The sequence below is a fragment of the Pteropus alecto genome, unplaced genomic scaffold, assembly GCF_000325575.1.
Source record: "Pteropus alecto unplaced genomic scaffold, ASM32557v1 scaffold312, whole genome shotgun sequence".
NCBI lineage: Eukaryota > Metazoa > Chordata > Mammalia > Chiroptera > Pteropodidae > Pteropus > Pteropus alecto.
The window spans coordinates 2,331,191-2,349,890 of NW_006433948.1; the positions used below are offsets into that span (position 1 = coordinate 2,331,191).

General features: G+C 44.2%; 1 protein-coding gene across 1 annotated transcript in view; it reads left to right on the top strand.

Moving 5' to 3' along the window:
* IGBP1 (immunoglobulin binding protein 1) overlaps positions 1–18,700 on the top strand; it is a 46,263-nt gene that overhangs the window by 14,772 nt on the left and 12,791 nt on the right. The gene's annotated exons all lie outside the window — the stretch shown is intronic.

Sequence of the window (18,700 nt, forward strand, 5' to 3'; positions counted from 1 at the left end):
AGCTTTGGCTTAAGGGAGTGTTGCGGTCGGTTTGATCTTCTACCCAGACCACTAAAACTTCTCCATATCAGCAATAAGGCTGTTTTGCTTTGTTATCATTTGTACATTTACTGGAGTAAAACTTATAATTTCCTTCAAGAAGGAAATTGTATTGACAACCTGCCTGACTGTCACAAGAGGTCCAGCTTTTGGCCTATCTCAGCTTTTGACATGCTTTCCTCACTAAGCTTAATAACTTCTGGCTTTGGATTTCAAGTGAGAGACGTGCAACTCTTCTTTTCAATTGAACATTTAGAGGCCATAGTAGGATTATTAACTGGTTTAATTTCAATATTGTTGTGTCTCAGGGAATGGGGAGGCCCAAAGAGAGGGAGAGAGATGGGTGTTGCTGATGCTGTTGGTCCATGCCTCTAAATCATTATATCAATATCAGGGTTGTTGCTGTGGTTGTAATTATCATTGTGATTATCATTCATTGTTCCATGGCAGAGTTGTAATAAGGGTTGCTAACTCAGATGCCCATGAGCATTCATATAAATGAGTGAGGGAAGCCAGATGTCAGTCACTGAATTCTAAGCTGTTTGGACTGACACCCAGCATAATGCTAAGTTCAGAGGGTACACACCTAGCAGCCACCAGTCCGGGAGCTCTATGACTCTACATCCACTTCATGTGTGTGCACGTGTGAACATGTATGCACATGTGCATTTAATTCTTTGTGAGAAGCCCCTCATTCTGATCTCAGTTTGGTAGAGGTCCCAGGGTTTTTGAGAGAGGGAAACCTTCTGGTCTCCCTCTGGTCTCCCCGCAACCTAGATCTCCTCCCCTTTGTCCAAGTGAAGGTTTATTTGGCACTTTCCTCAAATTTATCACTTTGGAACAAAGGGCTCACTTTTCTTCATTCAATATATTTAGCAATGGGTGTCTCTCTTTGTACCGACTTATTTTTGGCCAAAATCTCAAGTCACAGGGGTTAAGAGGTGAACTGGGTGAAGGCCAGAGTCATGCTCTGAGCCACAGGAGAATTCTGCATATTAGTTCTTCCTGCAGCAAAGGGAGAAATTAGAAAAGAACATGGCTGTAATGAGATGGAGATTTCGTGATGGGGAAAAAAAAGGCTATTTTGCCTTGGAGAAAGTGTTCTAATTCTAGAAATACAGTCCCAAGACCAATACTCTGTCCTTAGGTTTGGGGAGAGAAACTCCTTTGGAAAGGGAAAGGATGATTTCTCAAACTGTCACTCAAGCTGATTCTTACGGTATCCTGGACTCTCCCAGGTGGACAGCATCTTAGAGTATGTTGTTGAGTCCAGCTTGCCACTGTCACCTCCCATTCAGCAACGCCTCAATGTCATCAGTATTTTTCAAGCCAAATTTTGAGTTGGCATTTATTTTCACAAGTGACCTTTCTCCCCGAAACAAAATTTTACCTGCCAGAAAAGCTCCATTCTTGGGTGTAAGTCAGTCTTCAGTGAGTGTGAGCCCTTTATTTCAGCGTCAGGTGCTAAAAGTCACAATGCTCAGTGAAAGTATTGTTCTTCCATGAGAGGCCCATCTGTAACAAAAATAGCATTAGGGCAAAACACTTAAGCCCAGGTTTATAATCATCAATAGGAAGCCCCATTTCAACCCCTACAGTCCCTTTGGGAAGTGGCATTGGAGAGTAAAACCCTGTCATTCTATGGAAGAGATAAAATTTTGTGCTTCATTTTCTCATACACTTTAACCTTCTTTCATAATAGAAGCACAAATACCTCTCCAAAAGAAATTTTGCTATCAGTAGGCAGCACATCATTGCACACAACCTGGGTATAAAGCCAAATGAGCCAGTAGTGGGAAATACCAAGGATCCTAAGGAGGAGAAAGGGTTTGGAGAACTAACTGCCTCTTCTAGGGGGAAGGAAGATGTGCATCCAAGGCACCAGGGCATTATCGCTCTAATACTATGCTCTGGAAACATAAAAGGAGTCTCACTCCACCCCAGGCATAAAGTGAGGCCTATACCAGTTGATCTGTCAGCACCACACCCCCCCGCTACACACACACTGCATCTCTGTGCTGAATCAATCCTTTGGCTGATTGAAACTTAGAGGAGCCAAGGTCTTTGCCAGCTGGCCCTTCATAGGTGTGATGAGACTGGTAATAGCAGCCCCAGCTGGGCATGAAAGTAGACCTCAGGTTAGAGAACTAACAGGAGCCAGTGGAGTCTGCTCCCAAATAGACCACTGCTTGGTAGGAATGTCACAGCTGTCACAGAGAGGCTGTGTTGAACTTGCAGGAAAAGCTTGCTTTGAGAATCTCATTAGATTGGAATTCCAACTCCCCCAATTTCTAGCTCTGTGACCTTGAGCAAGTTACTTCACTGCTTTGTGCCTCATTTTCCTCATCTATGAAAACAAAGAGGTACACACGCCTTAAGTGTACAGTGAGGATTTAATGAGGTATTTTTAAAAAGCACTTGACACAGCATGTGCTCAGGAAAGTGTTCATTCCCTTCCCTTGGCTTGGCAGAACATGTTTACTAAGGAAAGTTGAGATACACAGAGGCCAGCCTTATTTCTTGGACTGATATTATATTAGTTTTAAGTGTACAACATAGTGATTAAATATTTATATACATGAAGTATTTTGAGCTTTGTTTCCTCCTGCATTGAGCCCTCACAAATCCGCATCCCCTACCCTTTGCCTGGCTAACTTGTCCTCCTACTGATCTCGACCTTAAGTGTTAATTCTGCAGGGAAGCCTTCCAGACTACTAAACTAGGCCGAGTATCTATACTTTGCCAGAACACTTTGCACACCTATAAGTAAAGAAATGATCACACATTTTAGTATAAAGATTTTTTCCTACTGGACTGGAAGCTCCTGAGGGAGGGACAGGGCTGTTTTGTTCAGCTCTGTAACCCAGAACCTAGCACAGTGCCTGGCATATGGTATGCGTTCAAACTATTTGTTGACTGACTAGATGATCCCCGTGGTCCCTCTGAGACTTAAAATTCTAGGGTCACACATGGCAGACTGTTCTTCTATAAGCCTCAATGACCAGGCCATGGCTAAACAGCCAGAGTCCACTCTGAGAAGGGTTTGGGACACCCTGAAATATGACAAAGGAAAGCAAGCCAGAATGAACATAGCACCAGCTCTGGGTGTTTCAAATCTCAGAACAAGGTCCTAAGTCCTGGGTGACAAAGACAAAGCCCCTAATTGCCCCATCTTGGCATACAGTCTGAGGCTGGCAGATGTGTAGGAGAGGCCTGGGTTGGGTAGTCACGATAGCTCTGACTTAGAGTGCCAGGAAAAATGTGTTTTCTGGAGTTGGAGGTCAAGAAGCTTCCATCCTGCTGAGTGTTGGAGAAGAGTACACAGAGAAGCAGCCCTGAAGGAACCGTCCACCAGAGGCTCAGATTGCAACTGCTATTCTATGCATTGGCTTAAAAATCAAATTCCATTCTAGACAAATTTCCTTATTGCATGCAAGCTGCTCTAATTTCAAGAATGTCAAACACACGGCCAAACGCAATTACATTTTAAGCACAGCACTCACTTGAAATATAGCACAAATTTCTAAACCAATTTTAATCACATTACAGAGAGGGTAGACATGCTCAGCAATCTGAAACTCCACCTTACCCAGAGAGTCTTTCCTGATTAGTTAGAAGTATGGCCAATTTGCTACTTCTGCCCTGCCTGTTCTTCTGTTCACTCTATGCTGTCAGGTATGTGTTCATCCTCATTCTTGTTCATAATGGAAATGTGTGTGTCAATTATTCATTCTGCCCTGGTTACCCGTTTGCTCAGTTAATCACATGCCCTTTATGCCTGAGCTGCCTTTTAGGTGTTTCTTTCTGGTGCCCTTCTGTGAGCATAGGCCTGGCCTTGGATTCCTTTCATGCAGGGATTGCCTCAGGCCCATCCCTTCCCAGATGCTTAATAAGGGTTCTTTAAGAATGAAAGCTCAGGGATCCAGAGGCCAAGACAGGTGATTGCTGGAACAATATGTGGCAGCAAATCCAAGTTCTTCCAGAATTTAGGTATAGGTGATTTCTATCTGGGCAGTGGGTCTAAATGCCTTAGTGTCACTCTTTTCTGGAAGACTGGCATACTCCTTGCAGGCCAGCATCACCAGAGATGCCTGCAAATACATTCCTGCCATAGGGTGGCTGGAGAAAGGACTGTCTGGGTGCTCCCTGTGATGCCCAGCCTGATGACCAAGACCTGAGAGAAAGACTTTCAGGGAACAACTGATAGGAGGGAAGCCAGAATCTGGCTAGTTACAGGGTCTGCGACTGACTGGCCTTTGGGGTTCTTCCCATTGGAAAATCTAGGTTGCTGAACTCCAGGTTGTTCCACAAGTCTTTGAGACCACCGATCAGGTGGAAAGTATTCCTGGCTCCATGGGCAGCCTGAATTCTATGCTTGGTCTTGCTGGCTTGGGTCTGTCTGTCTCTGCACCCCGCTCCCCACTCTCTCTGAGTATGACTCTTTCCTCTCTCTCATCACTACTTTTTTCCCTTTGATATACTCACACGTTTAAAAAGGTAATTTCACTTAGAAGTGAAGGGAAAGGAAGTGACCCAGCGCACACATGCCTATCTCGGTCAGAATGCTAAACCAAGCCCCTTTGCTCTTCTTCTGGTATGCGTTGAGGTGGTTCGCAGGGCTACAGCCCCCATAGGAACTGCTGTCCTCCCAGACTTCGGCTCACTGGGATATTTATGAATTGGATAACAACTTGCTGGGCCTCTAGCATCAGATATAGGACGTGGGGTATCAAGGTGGACTTTATGGAGTAGATAAATTACTTTTCAGGTCTGTCCCCAATGTGAGATTCTGGGATTTTGAAATCGTACATTTGTGATTTACTTGAACCTAAAATGATTGGACAGTATTCAGTTCCTGGCCTCACGCACATTAAAGGGAACAAGCTAGACTATGTCCAGGGAAGAGTGAGTAGAATGGAACGCAGACTAGAGACTATGTCTCCATCTCACAGCCAACATGAATTAAATGCCTACTGTGTTCCAAACATTAGACTAAGCACTGGGAATACAGAGATTAATAAGTCTCAGCCTTTTGACTTCAAAGACTGATCAAATCTAGAAATACAAATATAATAATAACCAACATTCACTGAGTGCCTACCATATGCCACATCCTGTTATAAGCTTTTTGCATGTATTATCTGGCTTAGTTCCTGTTTTACAGATGGGGAAACTGAGACACAGAGAGGTTACACTTGGTGACAGTTTAGTACCATGAGAATTGATTAAAAGGGCTGGGGCTGTCTAGCCTGCAGAAGAGAGAATTCAAGGGAGCATGGGTCTCTTTAGACTTATATCAGAGTCCAAGAAAACAGATATATTTGTGTATGGCCTCAGAGGGTACAGATAGGAACCAAGAGTGGAAGCAGATTTGCACTCAATACAAGGAAAAAAAATCTATCTTTGGAGTCAGAGCTTTCCATGGTCAGAACAGGTTTCCTGGAGAGGAAAGGAAATGTCTAAGCAGAGTCTGCATGGCCATTCAGGAATGGCGGAGGGGAAGGTGTGCCAAAAGGTCTCTTGCAGTTCTAATGGGCTCCGCATCTCCATTTTTTGGCTGCACACTGGCTTAAAGGCCCAAACATGACTCCTTTAAAGTCCTCAGGGGATACACACTTCAGCTGTCAGAGATAAACATGTCCACCTCTGTACACACAGGGAGCTCCTGTGGCCTGCTCATATACATCTTCCTTCACATATTTTCTAATTCTCTTCTCTTGCTGCCTCCCACAGGTTTTTGGGCCATGCCTTGCAAAAAAAAATCATACCCACAGTCTTTGCCCCAGTTTCCTACTCAGGTCTTGGGCTAATATTGTTGCTGCAGAACTGCATACCAAGAGCCAAGCAACGACTCTTTCTCAGTAGAGTGGTCAGACTACAGCAGATGACCAACAGGCCAGTCACTACCAAGCAGGTCCACATAGCCCAAAGGCCTCCATGCCTCATACTGGGCAAACTAAGAGCCACACCCTTCAGGGCTTGCAAGTTCTTGTAGTAAAGGTCCAGACCTACAGAGAAGAACATCCAAGGCCCTTGGCAAGGCTGTTCGGCTTGTCATGAGAGAAGTCAAGGCAATGAGCTTATATAGGCAGGGAGGCCGTGCCTGGGAGCCCTTCATCCCAGTGCCCTAAAGAGAGAGCTTCTATGAGGAGAACTGCAGGCCTTTGTGGGCCTCTGCAGTTGAAGTCAGCCCCGTGTTGCCAGAGTGATCTAGGGAGCAAAGAGTGGCAGGTGCAGACTCCTGAACGTAACACGCTGGGCTTATTCCCTTGAAAGCCCAGATGCTTCACTAGAAAGCATCCCTGAAGGGCTTGAAGTAGGGGTGCTTCTGAATGGCTCTTCCCCCATAGCACTAGGCCTCCAACACAGGCGCAACCACTTGTGCCCCAAGTTCATAGCTTCCAGCCTGGGCACAATCTCAAAGAACCAGCTGGGAAAATATTGAATAATAATCCTGTGGAGAACCAAAGATGTCAAGGGCAGAAGGAGAAGTAGAGACTGGTGATGCCATGGGGCACTGGGCAGTCACATTCTGGTGATAGTTCTAGGCCATCCCAAGGAGTTGAAGGGCAGGAGCCTACTAATGAAGTCTCTTGAGAATGCTGCCTAGTCACGTCAAGTGGAATATTCCAAGATAATGCCATTCAGGTTGGATTTTACGTCACAGCCACTCCCAGTCAGATTCTACTTATTCACCTCTTGGTACGAACTGGCCACCCCTCTAAACTGGGGATAGGGGATTTTATTCTAGAAACACCAGGGAGTTGTCAGAGAGGTTAAGATAGAGGAGATGGTATTGGGCGAGGAGAGGTGGGAAAGTACTCAGCCAGTTATGACTCAGGTCTGATACCTGAAACTAGTATGCCCTATCCCGCTCCTCAGCTGTAGAAAACTAGAGGTCATTGGGACTCAAGTGGAGCTGTCACAGGTTGGGAAGGCTGAAGTCAGAGATATTGTGAAAAATTCCTGGCCAAGGTGAGCTCCTACAGCAGGGACAAACCAGAAATTTTCCAGAATGTAGTTGTTGCTGAGGTTGATGTCCAACAGCAATGAGGATCCAGGAAGGTGTCCCAGGCCAGGTGAACCATGTGGTTGTCTGAGAGCTTTAGGTTCTCCAAGGAGCTAAGTCTGGCTACCTAGTAAGCATTCATGTCACTGTCAAGGCAGTCGAGTGAGAGTTTCAGACCTGAAGGTGACACAAGAAGTGGACTGCTCTGTCATTAGCCAGATGGTTATGGCCCAGGACGTTGGATGCCAGGACGAGAGAGCTGAGTTAGTGAAGGTGTGGAGGTCCTCTGAGGCCAGAACTCACGGCTGCTTTCCCTGAAGTTCCAAGCCTTGGTCTGGCCTCAGTTGCACCATCCCAACCAAGGGCTTTTAGTAGGTTGTGAGAGAGGTAAAGTTGTGTCATATTCCATGGGAGTCCTGCAAACAGAGTTTGAAAGCCATGGCCCCAGCAAGAAACGCAGCCTGGCTATCAGGGTGGGGGAGAGAAAGGGTATCCTGTGAGCTTGGGAGAGTTAGGTAGAGTTAAGGAGGCAAAGTGACCCGCCCAGTGTACAGGATTTGAACCCAAGTCTGGCTGACTCAAGCCCCATGCCCTTTCCACTATTTATCTTGCGTCCTCGAGTATATTTTTTTCTACATCAGGGAGCCCTTGTTCTCTATGGCAACAGGAAATTTGTTTCTAACCATGAATGAATCAGGCCATCCTACAGTACAATACAATCCTTGAATGTTAGAGCTAGAAAAGACCTTACAGAGCATTACTCTCTGACAACACTCATTTTAAAGCTGGAACAACAAAACATTCTGAGAAGGGAAAAGCCTCCTTCAAAGGGATAGCAGCCCTGAATCTGCCAGTTCACCCTGTGCCCCAGGAGCTCACCAAGTGGGGCAAAGACAGGAGGGAGAGGCAACAATGAATCCATTTCCGGATTCCTTAGGTAGTTACTGCCTATCCCTAATTACTCTTTCTTGCAGATGGAGTACCCACCCACGACGGGAGAAACCTATTTTTAGCCCTTTCCCTTAGGAAAAGGGTCAACCAGGCAGATTCTTTTCCTCCCCACCCCTTCCTGTTCTTCCGCGCCCCCTGCCCCGCAAATATAACTTACTGGGTAAAAATGGGTTTTGAGATAAAAACACGTGGGTTCAATTCCTCACCTCACCACTAACTAGCCTAATAATCTTAGGCAAATTCTGTAATTTTCCTGAGCCTCACTTTCTTCATCTGTAAAATAACAATACTAATACCTCCCACATAGGGTAGTTGTAGAGATGGAACACAATGACATCTATAAAGCACTTAACACAAAATAACCATCCATAATTATTCATCTGTCCCTTTCCTACCGGCCATAAGCTCCTATATTTCCCCCTAGTCTGTGCCACGAAAGCCAAATGAGCAGCCTGGGGGCAGAGAGGCAGAACTTCTACTACTGCTCATGAACTGCAGAGACAGCAAGGCCAGGAGCAGGCTGAGTTCTGTTAGGCTCTTTCAGATTCCTCCAAACCATAAACCTGGGCTGGACCTTTGGGTACTTTTAAATAAGCCATGTTGCCAGGACAGAAAGTGCCAATATAGGATGGGAAAAGCAAGAACCAACAATTCTCCCTGGGGAAAAGATGAGTAGAAAAGGTGGGCAGGGGGATGAAGGCCTTTGAAAGTGAAAAGCAAATAGAGGAGAAATAACAGGATTTTTAAAACACTTTCGTGCGCCAGGAGATGAACAAACTGGGATATCTTCCCTAACTGGCCTATAACTTTCCCTCAATCCTTGGGTGCTAGGATAAGGAAACCCAATAAGTGAACGGGAAGTCCAAGCTCTGAATCAACTGCCCAGCCTCTCAGCCCCTGTATCATGAGGCTCTGGCTCAAAGGTGAGAGGGAAGTCAGAGAATAGAATCCAGGCTGAATCTGGTATAAGCCCTACCACTTGGCAGGTATTGTGCTGGGTACCCCTCCCTCCTCTCATTCACAGAATTAGTACCAGGCCTTGTGGGGAATAGAAGAGCCTCATATCTCACCCATATTAAAAAAAAAAAAACTATACCATGACTTACTTCTCTGGCTCTAGCTCTCCTTCCTTTTTCAGACAAGCTCTTAGGAAAACTTGGTTGCTGATTTCTCCCTGTGAAAAAAAATATCCATGGCCTTCATCTCTTGGTCTCCATCCCCACTACACCTTCTTTAATTTAAACCCAGCTCATCTCTCACCTGCCTCCAGTCTCTGCCCTCCTTCAAGCCATCTGGACCTCTAAGCCAGTAATTATATCCATCTACTTTCTTGCTTTAAACTCTTTGATGGCTCCCCACTGCCAGCCAGATCAAGTCCAGTCTCTTTCACCTGGCACAAGAGGCCCGTTGTGATCTGGCCCCTGCTCACCTGTCTTTATATCTTGTCACTCCCTCCTAAAAACACACACACAAAAAAAAAAAAACACACACACGCACACAAAATAACAAAAACAAAAACATGCTTTTCAGTCATACTTAACTAATTGGCCACAGAGGTGTTTCTCTTTATTTGTACATTTGTTATGGAACAGAAAGAGTTTGTCCACCCAGTGCTAGCAGAGCCAAAAACTAAACACAGAGAATTGCAGTGAAGAAACATTGGCTATTTTACTGATGGATGGCACCACCCAGGGGAATGGGAAGCTAATGACCAAAATGCCCAAACTCTGATGGTGTGTAGGTTACAGACTCTATGGGGCAGAATCACAAGTCACCATAGTTAGGGGTTCAGGGTCACACTGGGAGCTGATTGGCCTCAGGTGAGGTGAGGATAATGGATCACTTCTTCAGGTCTGGGGACAGTTCTGAGGTCTGCTCTGGCGTCTATCTGTCTGGTCTCATGGGAAAGTAGCCAGGGGCTCGTTTCACCTTAGGGCTCAAGAGCTGGAACAAAACTTAGGTCAAGATCTTATCTATAGCCTGCCAGAGGTCCCTACCCTGTGACCATTACTCAGGTCCCAGCCACTGTCTTCCGATGCCTCAGGGCATGCTGATTATCCCAGGGAAAGGCTGGGTCTCTGAAGGGCAAAAGAGGGGGTGTGATTTCCAGAGCTAAGAGTTAAAACTAAATGTAATCAAAGTCATAAGGACCCTTGGTTTCACATTCTATTCTTTATTCCTGGAATGCTCTTTCCAGCTCAAATTTCTGGCAGAATCTGACCTGTCCTGCAAGCTGCAACTGAAATGTGATCTCTTTTGTGAAGGTTTCCTTGATCTTCCATGTTTTCTTGGCTCCAGCCTTCTAGTCGACTGCGCGGCACCCTCCTCATACTCCCTGGCCAGTTGTTGTTATTAGTGGTCTTGTTCATCCCCACCCCTTTCCCGACTTTTCTTCAGTTGAGCCTTATTCTATAACTGGCACTCTGCTAATATATACACATTATCCCATTGAATCTTCACATCACCCTGTGAGTTTGGTATCGTTATTATCCCCATTTTACAGCCCAGAAAACTAAAGCTTAAAGAATCTAGGTCAATTACCCAACATCACCCAGGATACAGGGTTGATAAGCTATACAGTGGAGATCCAACCCCAGGCCAACTCGAAAGGCTTTTAAACCTGGTACATAAGTACTTAGTCTGTACTGGTTTAAGGGGTATAGTAACTCTGGGAGAGGCTTGCTGAAGCTGGGCAGAGTAGAGATGAAATCTCTTTAGGTCTATGTGCCCTGATGTCCTAGAGGATGCAGTGGCCTTAGGACAGCCCAATGGCAAATATCTGTGGCTTCTTCCATCTGAGACAGATCAGGGTAGGGCAGGAAAGAAACTCATACCTTTCTAAGGAGAAAGCAAAGCAAAGGTTCAGGTACTGACACTGCCTACTTCAACAGTTCACACAAAATCATCTGGCCATGCCTACACAGAGGTCAAAGAGTCCTGGGCAAGAGTGACAGGCAGCAGGGAAAAAGCAGATGGGGAGCAAATGAGGCCAGAGTTTAAGCTCCAACTGCCACCTGGTGGTCAGCCTTAGAGAGGCAAGTGGATGGGGCTAGGGTCCTGCCTTGGCACAAGCCAAGGGGCATAAAAGCTGCTCAAGTGAGCTGGGTCTTGGCTCATTCATTCACTCATTCATCCATCCATCTATCCATTCATTTCTTCATTTATTCAACAAAGGTGTATCGTACCAGGTACAGTCTAGGCATTGGGAATGCAGCAGTGAAAAACCCAAAAATGTGTGCTGTCATTGCGCTTATATTCTAGTGGTGGGAGACAGAAAAAAATAAATATATGACATTATGTGTTAGGTGGTGATGGATGTTATAGAGAAAAAGCTGGGAAAGGGGAGAGGTGGAGACTTTGCCATTTAAAATATGCCATTTTAAATAAAGCCTCACTGAGAAGGCAAAATTTGGGAAGACTTAAAGGAGGTAAGGGAGGTAGCCGGGAAGATGTCTGTGGGAGGACGGTCCCGGGAAAAGAAAACTGCCAGGAAAGACCTTAAGGCGGGAGCATATGTGGTATGATTGAGGAGCAGTCAGGAAGCCCATGTAGCTGAAGCAGAGTGAATAAGGGGAGGAGTAATAGGAGATAAGCACAGAGTAGTAGGCAGGGATCACATCATGTGGGGCTCTGAAGACCTATTTTATGCACCGAGTGAGCTAGGAAGCCTTGGGAGGATAACTTGCCCAGGATCACCCAAGCTAGCAAGTGGCAGTAGGCATTCTGTCTCAAAAGTCTATACTCTGCAGCAGTAATAAGGATAGACACATAGACCAGTAGAACACCAAATAGAACCCAGAAATAGACCTATACAAATCCGTCCAATTGAGTTTGGACAAAGGTACAAAATGATTCAATGGAAGAAAGATAGTCTTTCCAACAAATTATGCTGGAGCAGTCGAACAACCAAACAAATGAATGAATGAATGAATGAATGAATGAACGAACAAACAAAGCTTGCCCTAAACCTGACATCTTATACAAAAGTGAACTCAAAATGGATCACAGACTTGTATGTAAAACATAAAATTATAATAAACAATAAACTTAGAGTATGTGATCAACAGTTTGAAGGGACAAAATTTAGATACCCCCCACTGTGTCACTTAATAACAACCAAAAAAAAACCTTAACAAATTTATGCTAGCATTCTTACCTGAAAAATCAGTTCCTCAGTGAGAAGATCAGAACCACTTATAATCTGACATTAGGCAGTAGAGTGAATGAGACGGACATGCAGGGTGACAATTAGTCCAACACTTTATTTTACAGATGGAAAAAAGGAGACTCAGAGACAGGAGGCTATTTGTCCAAAGTCATACAGCAAAGGAGAATAGTAGAAATAGAATTCTCTTGGTTCCCAGGTTCAGTGAGGATGATAAGGGGCTCGGCAGGGGAATCAAGACCAAGTGCCTTCATCTCTGTGAGCCTCTGTTCTTTAAACTCTGTAAAATGGCTAGTTATGAGTTCAAGTATGCAAACTACCTAGCCCAGTGCCTGGCACATAATTGGTAATCTATAAACTGTAGTTTCCCCTTTGTTGACAGAGGGGTCGCCATGCCTTCAAAGCCAAGAGGGACAGAGACAGAGAGACAGACTGCAGCCACAGCGTGGGGTCACCCTCACTTTCCTTCCAGCTCTCCCTGAGTTCTAGACTTCGAGTAGAGATTGATCCTGGTGTTACGCTACGGTAGGGCTGAGGGTCACCATGGAAATGACTGGGGAGGGGGACGAGACTTTCAGTTTCTATGGTGACAGCTTGAGAAGCAGGATATGATTTGGAAGAAAGCTTGGGGGGCGTGGAGTTCTTTCCATGGTGATGGGAAGGGGGCTCTCTGAGGTGCACCCAGGGGTGGAGATAGAGGAATGGGAGACATGAAGCCAGTGATCCCCATGGTGAGAGGTAGGGGAGGGTGGAGTCATCTAGGGAACAGTGGGAGGTGAAGCTTTCTATCTCTGATGCTAGGAGTTCGCTTAGACCAATTTAAATGTCCCTCCACCTACCGCCTGAATTCATCTCTCATGTCACCAGCACGCCTCCACACTTTGGGAAAGGCTGGGCCAGCATGTCTACCACAGCCGGTCCTTGAAGAATGTGGTTTTCTTCAGTGTTGTCCCGTTTCCTTATGATCTTGATGAGGTGCCATAAGAATTTAACTTTTGTTTATATCAACTAGCCTATGGTAAAATAGGTTTTATTATATGTAGTTTGGCTTAGAATTGCAGAACCTATCGACAATATTAAGTGAGGACTCACCGTATAATCCCTCTCAGGGCTACCAGGGGGCGCAGTTAAGACATTGTTTATCGAAGTTCTTCGGAAGTAATTGCTACACAAATGGGCATGCGGTAGGCCCTGCTTGCCTTTCATGATCCATGAGGGCAAAACTTGTGTCCGTCTCATTCACTCTAGTGCCTAGAACAGTGTCTCGCACATAGCAGGCATTCAATAAATACACGTTGAATGAATTAATCACCTACATCTTGTTGCCTCCAACTCTAACTTCCAATAATATCGAAGAGCTTCAAGTTCCCTACATACGCTATCACCATTCATGACTCAGTTTCGCATCATCTCCTTTGAGAGGACTTCTATAAACCTGCCGGAGAGGCTCCCTTCCTGAGTATTTCCATCATACCCTCCCTGTAACACCATAACATTTGTTGTCTCTCTCCCTCACCTAGTCGTTAGAGCCTTTGGAACAAAGACTCTATATTTATATCCCAGCAGCTAGCATAGTGGCTGGCACATAATAGGTCCTCAAGAAATATTTAATCGAACCAAATACCTCCCTATTGCTTATGTCACATCCAGCCTACACCCTTCTGGCTAACTGCACATCCTCCATAATGTAGGCCAGCCTACCGATCCAGTCTTAACTTCTTTTTACTTTTTTAGCACAGGTCCGTTACATGTTTTTTTCCTCTTTTGTTCTTCGCTAGGTCTGCAATTTCCCCCTTTTTTGTAGTACAGCTTAGTGGTTACGAGCATAGGCTCTGGATTCAGAGTTGGATTGAATGGAGTTGGGTTCAAATCCCAGTATAAGGGAAGACTGTGGGGCCAGTTACTTTAACCTGTGATCCACAATTTCTTATCTGTAAAACACAACCAAATGGAGGAAAGGATCAGTGATATCGAAGACAGAAATCTAGAAATGAATCAGAAGGAAGGAGAGAGAAAGCAAAGGATGAAAAATAATGAAAGAGAAATACAAGAACTAGCTGATACCATCAGAAGAGGAAACATAAGAATAACAGGCATCTTCGAAGGGGAGGAAAAGGAGCAGGGATTAGAAAGCATTTTCGGACAAATAGTTGATGAGAATTTTCCAAGTCTAAGGAATGAGCTGGAGCTTGGAATTCAAGAAGTCAATAGAACACCCAGTTCTGTCAACCCAAGTCAACCGAAAAAGGCCTTCTCTTATCTGTAAAACGAGGGTATAGCAACACCTATTTCTTATGGCAGCTGTGAGGATTAATTGAGAAAATGCACATAAAGTACTTAGCATAGTCACCTGGCAGGAAGTGAGCATTCAGAGAAGTTTAGGTATTATTATTAATTATTATTATTATGCAACAGTATTCTTTTAACACTGAGTTCCTACCTAACAGGTGTCAGGTGCTATGCTGAGGTAAACAAAGACATATATGATACTCTCCCTGATCTCAAGCAGCTCTCAGTCTATTTATAGACAGTCGTGGATAAAGAAAAGCATAGTTCAGTAGGGTCACAGGGAGATGAGTAAAGTGCTCTAAGAGCTAAGAGGAGGGCACCTCACCTGCAGGCGAAAGATCAAGAAATGTTTCCTGGAGGATGTGATCCTTGAGTCAGGTCAGAAGCAATTAATAGAAATTAGCCGGGCAGACAACGGAGAGGACAGTCCAGTCCAAGCAGAAGGCACAACCCATCTAAATGCCTGAAGGCCCAAGACAATAGGACAGGTTCAGAGAACTAGGAGAGTTTGCTAAAGGTAGAGCTTAGGATCCGCGGGGGGAGGGCAGAGGAAGGGTGTCGGTATCAGATCAAAAAGGATCTTATAAGTCAGATATGGACTTTGGTCTTTAATAGAATGTCCGCTCAGTGCCAAAGTTATTCCCTCCATTCTTAGCAAAACTTACTACTCGATTGTGTATTTACCTGTTTCTTCCATTGAATTATGGGCTCCTTAAGGGCTCAAACCCTGGGACATGTTCTTTTCATTCCCAGCACCTAGCATTCAACGGATGTGGAAGGAGGGAAGGAAGGGACTTCTGCAGAGTCACGCAGGTCCTCAGTAGCAGACGTAGGGCTCAAATCCAGGTCTCCAGCGTTATTTTTAAGTGCCGTGCCACATTCGTCAGAGTTGGATATAGAAGTAGAGATCGAAGTCTTTCATTTAATGCCATCTTCCTCGTATCAGAGTTTTTCCTTTCATGGCCTAATGAACTTCTTGACACTAGTCAGGCAAATTCAGATATCGAAAATACTTAGTAAAGGTCGTTTGAACACTAAGGATTAAGTAATTATTCCACAAATAAATGTCGGTAAATTACAGCCTGCTCTTGGCTTCACACTACACACAATTCGATCTCATTCAGTGCTACCGATGGCACTACAGGTGTAAATACCAGAATGTTACTCGCTCAAGAAGAAAACAGTGCTAGACCCTCTAAAGCTGACCAAAGGTCTAAACTGCCGAGCATCTCACTTCAGACAGGCAGGAAACAGTCTACTTTAACATTTCTCTCATGAATCAGTAGCATATGTTATCAAAAGTAACAAATCTGTGTTCAGATCGGTAGGGGTCAGAAGAACACCTATCATCTCTATTAGAATCACATCAGGAAATACTTGAAAGGTCGTGTCAGTTCTAGTTCTAATAGATTACTTAAAATGCTTTCACTATTCTCCTGAAGTCTAGTTTCTCTCCATCCCAACTCACTCTATACCATTGCCCAGTTAATCTTAGCTGTGTGACCTTGGGCAGGTCACCCAACTTCTCAAGGTCTCGGTTTCCTCAACTGCTAAATGAAGGAGCTGTGCTAGATTAGCGCTTTTTATACTGTTACTTAGAGCCCTTGAGTCTCTCAGAGATGTCTTGGTGTCTACGGTGCCACTAAGCAGGGAAAAGATGGGCCGAGTTGGCAGGCTTCTGTGTATCCACTTCCAACACAGGAGCCCTTGTAGAAAGTAGAATTTGGTTTGGAAAAAGAGTTCTGCTACTACATAAAGCTTAAGTACTATTATACTTCCAAGATTTCTAAGGGCCTTCCTAGTTTCTCTAAGCTAAGATTTCATTAAAATCTTCTATACACAACTGAGATTTAATGGGATAAAGAGTTTGCACGCAGAAACACAATAAAAGACTTATTTTAATCATTACTTTTTTCTAATCACTTTTTAATCTTGGTATCATCTCAAAATAAGATGCGATGCAATAATTCAAATGACCATTCAAATGTATAATATACACTCTGAAAGTAATTGGCAACTCCCATAAAGACTGTCATTTTGAAAGCCATAGAAAAATGGTTTACAAAGTTCAAGACCAAATTCAAACTCTGCAGTTTATTTTTTCTCTTAGGCAACCGTAAAGCTACGTCTCAGTCCAAGTAAATGCATGGGAACAAATTCTCTTTAGTCCCACAATCACTGAATTTCCAAGTCTCTTGCACAAGTATTATCTTGCTCCTTTGTATTCCTGGCCAAAGATGACCCTGAAAGTTGAGTTTATTGGAGTAGGTGCCAGACCAATCACATCATGGATGGTTCGCCAGAGCCTCAGTTCCTCCTCAGCTTCTGAAGTGTGATGTCGCAAGGGGAAGTTTATTAGAATCATCTGGGAAGCTTTTCCAGCCTACATTTAAACCCTGCTCTGCTCAGCCTCCTGCGAAGCCCTGTTTTAGCTCAGGGCTTCATTCTGTGCCACATAAAAGATCCTATGTGTCTTTTAAAATCCTGCTCAATTTGAGGTTGATGGAGTAAAAAACACCCGAATTTAGAAGACTCTGGCTTTGCCACAACTGGTTGGGCGAGTCGCTTTTGTGGTGTCAGTTTTTCCTGATTTTTGCGGTCGCCTTCGAAGTCTGAAAGTCTATTATGAATGTCATGTCTATGAAGGTTTGTGAACTAGCAGAGAATGACTTGTCATTTCTTAGCTTTCCAACAGCTTGGGCAATACAACATACCCCCGAGTTATATAGCTGTTCTTTATTGCCCTGTAGTTGTTTTTACATAAAAAAAAATTTTCTTCTCAACTATAGTTAGTTTAAAATATATTTAGTTTGAAAGCTTATTTTCTAGGGCAGGCAGCATGCATTCTACTGAAATCTCCTAGGACAGCTCGGAGTGTGTCCTAAGGTAATCAGTATATATTTATATCGATTTATTCAAAGCAATGACGAGCCTTCTTTGAAGGTTCTGGAATTATATTTTTACATCGGCACTGTCCAGTAGAAATATGTGAGCCAAAAATGTCAGCCGGATATGTCAAGTTTTCTAGCAGGCATACTAAAAAAGTGAAGATGCAACTGGAATCATTTTTAATGATATATTTAACGCGATCTATAGAAAATATTTGCATTTCAGCAATGTAGTCAGTGTAAGAATTATTGAGCTATTTTATATCCTTTTTCTCGTAGTAAGTTGTCAAAACCTGATCTGTTTCACATTTCGACCTCGTGTCCATTCAAAGTAGCCACGTTCGAGTGCTCAGTAGCCCCATGTGGCCAGTGGCTACATACTGAACACCGACAGTTATGCATCACTGGGCTGCTTCCCAAAGCCATCGCTTGCTTTTCTACTCCTATAATGACAGTGAGCACCTGAGAAGTCGCAGGCACTGGGCCAGCCTGGCCAGAGGGGCGAACAAAGTAATCGGACTCCCTTCGGGTAAGGGGGATGGGAGGATGTGTAAATCCCTCACGGTGACTCGAGGTCGTAGGGACTCTGATGCGGATGCACAGACAATGAAGATATTCTGTGACCTGGCGGGGGGAGGGGATCAAGCAGGCGTCAGCGAGGAAGCGACGAGGAAGGAAAGCGCGCGTGAGTGTGTGTGTGTGTGTGTGTGTGTGTGTGAGAAAGAGAGAAAGTGTGAGTGTTCCCCACAGAACACTTAAAGTCTGAGATATTTAATTATCTTAGGAATCTTAGGAAGATGAAGGTTTAAGTCTAGCTCCTCAATTTTAATGTGTGACTTTTCAGATGACATTGTTACTGTGTAAATTAATCCTATGCTACCTGTGGCCTATCTAACACTACAGCAGAATTTAGTACACTAACACAGAAAACCCACACAGCAATGGCACATATACACATTTATGCAATAATTAGTTGATAATCTGTTAGGTAGTTTTATTTTCCATTTATAGTAAAAGGAGATTTTTGTTGCTAAAAAGAAACCAATCAAACTGTTGATTATTGGATATGCATTTAGCCATCACCTTGTTTTCTGGAATTGACCCCAAGGTAGAATAATTCTATTCATGGACTACTATGGAAACTATTTTGATTTTCCTGTCTAAACATTGAGGGTTTTTTTCTGAGTAAAAGAATTCTTACACTGTTATGTAGAGCAGTGCATGTCAAGCTTTAATGTGCATACAAATCACCTGGACATCTTGTTAAACACCCTTTCTCTTTCTGATTCAGTGGGTCTGGGATGGGGCCTGAGACTGTGAATTTGTAACAAGCTCCCAGGTGATGATGATGATGATGGT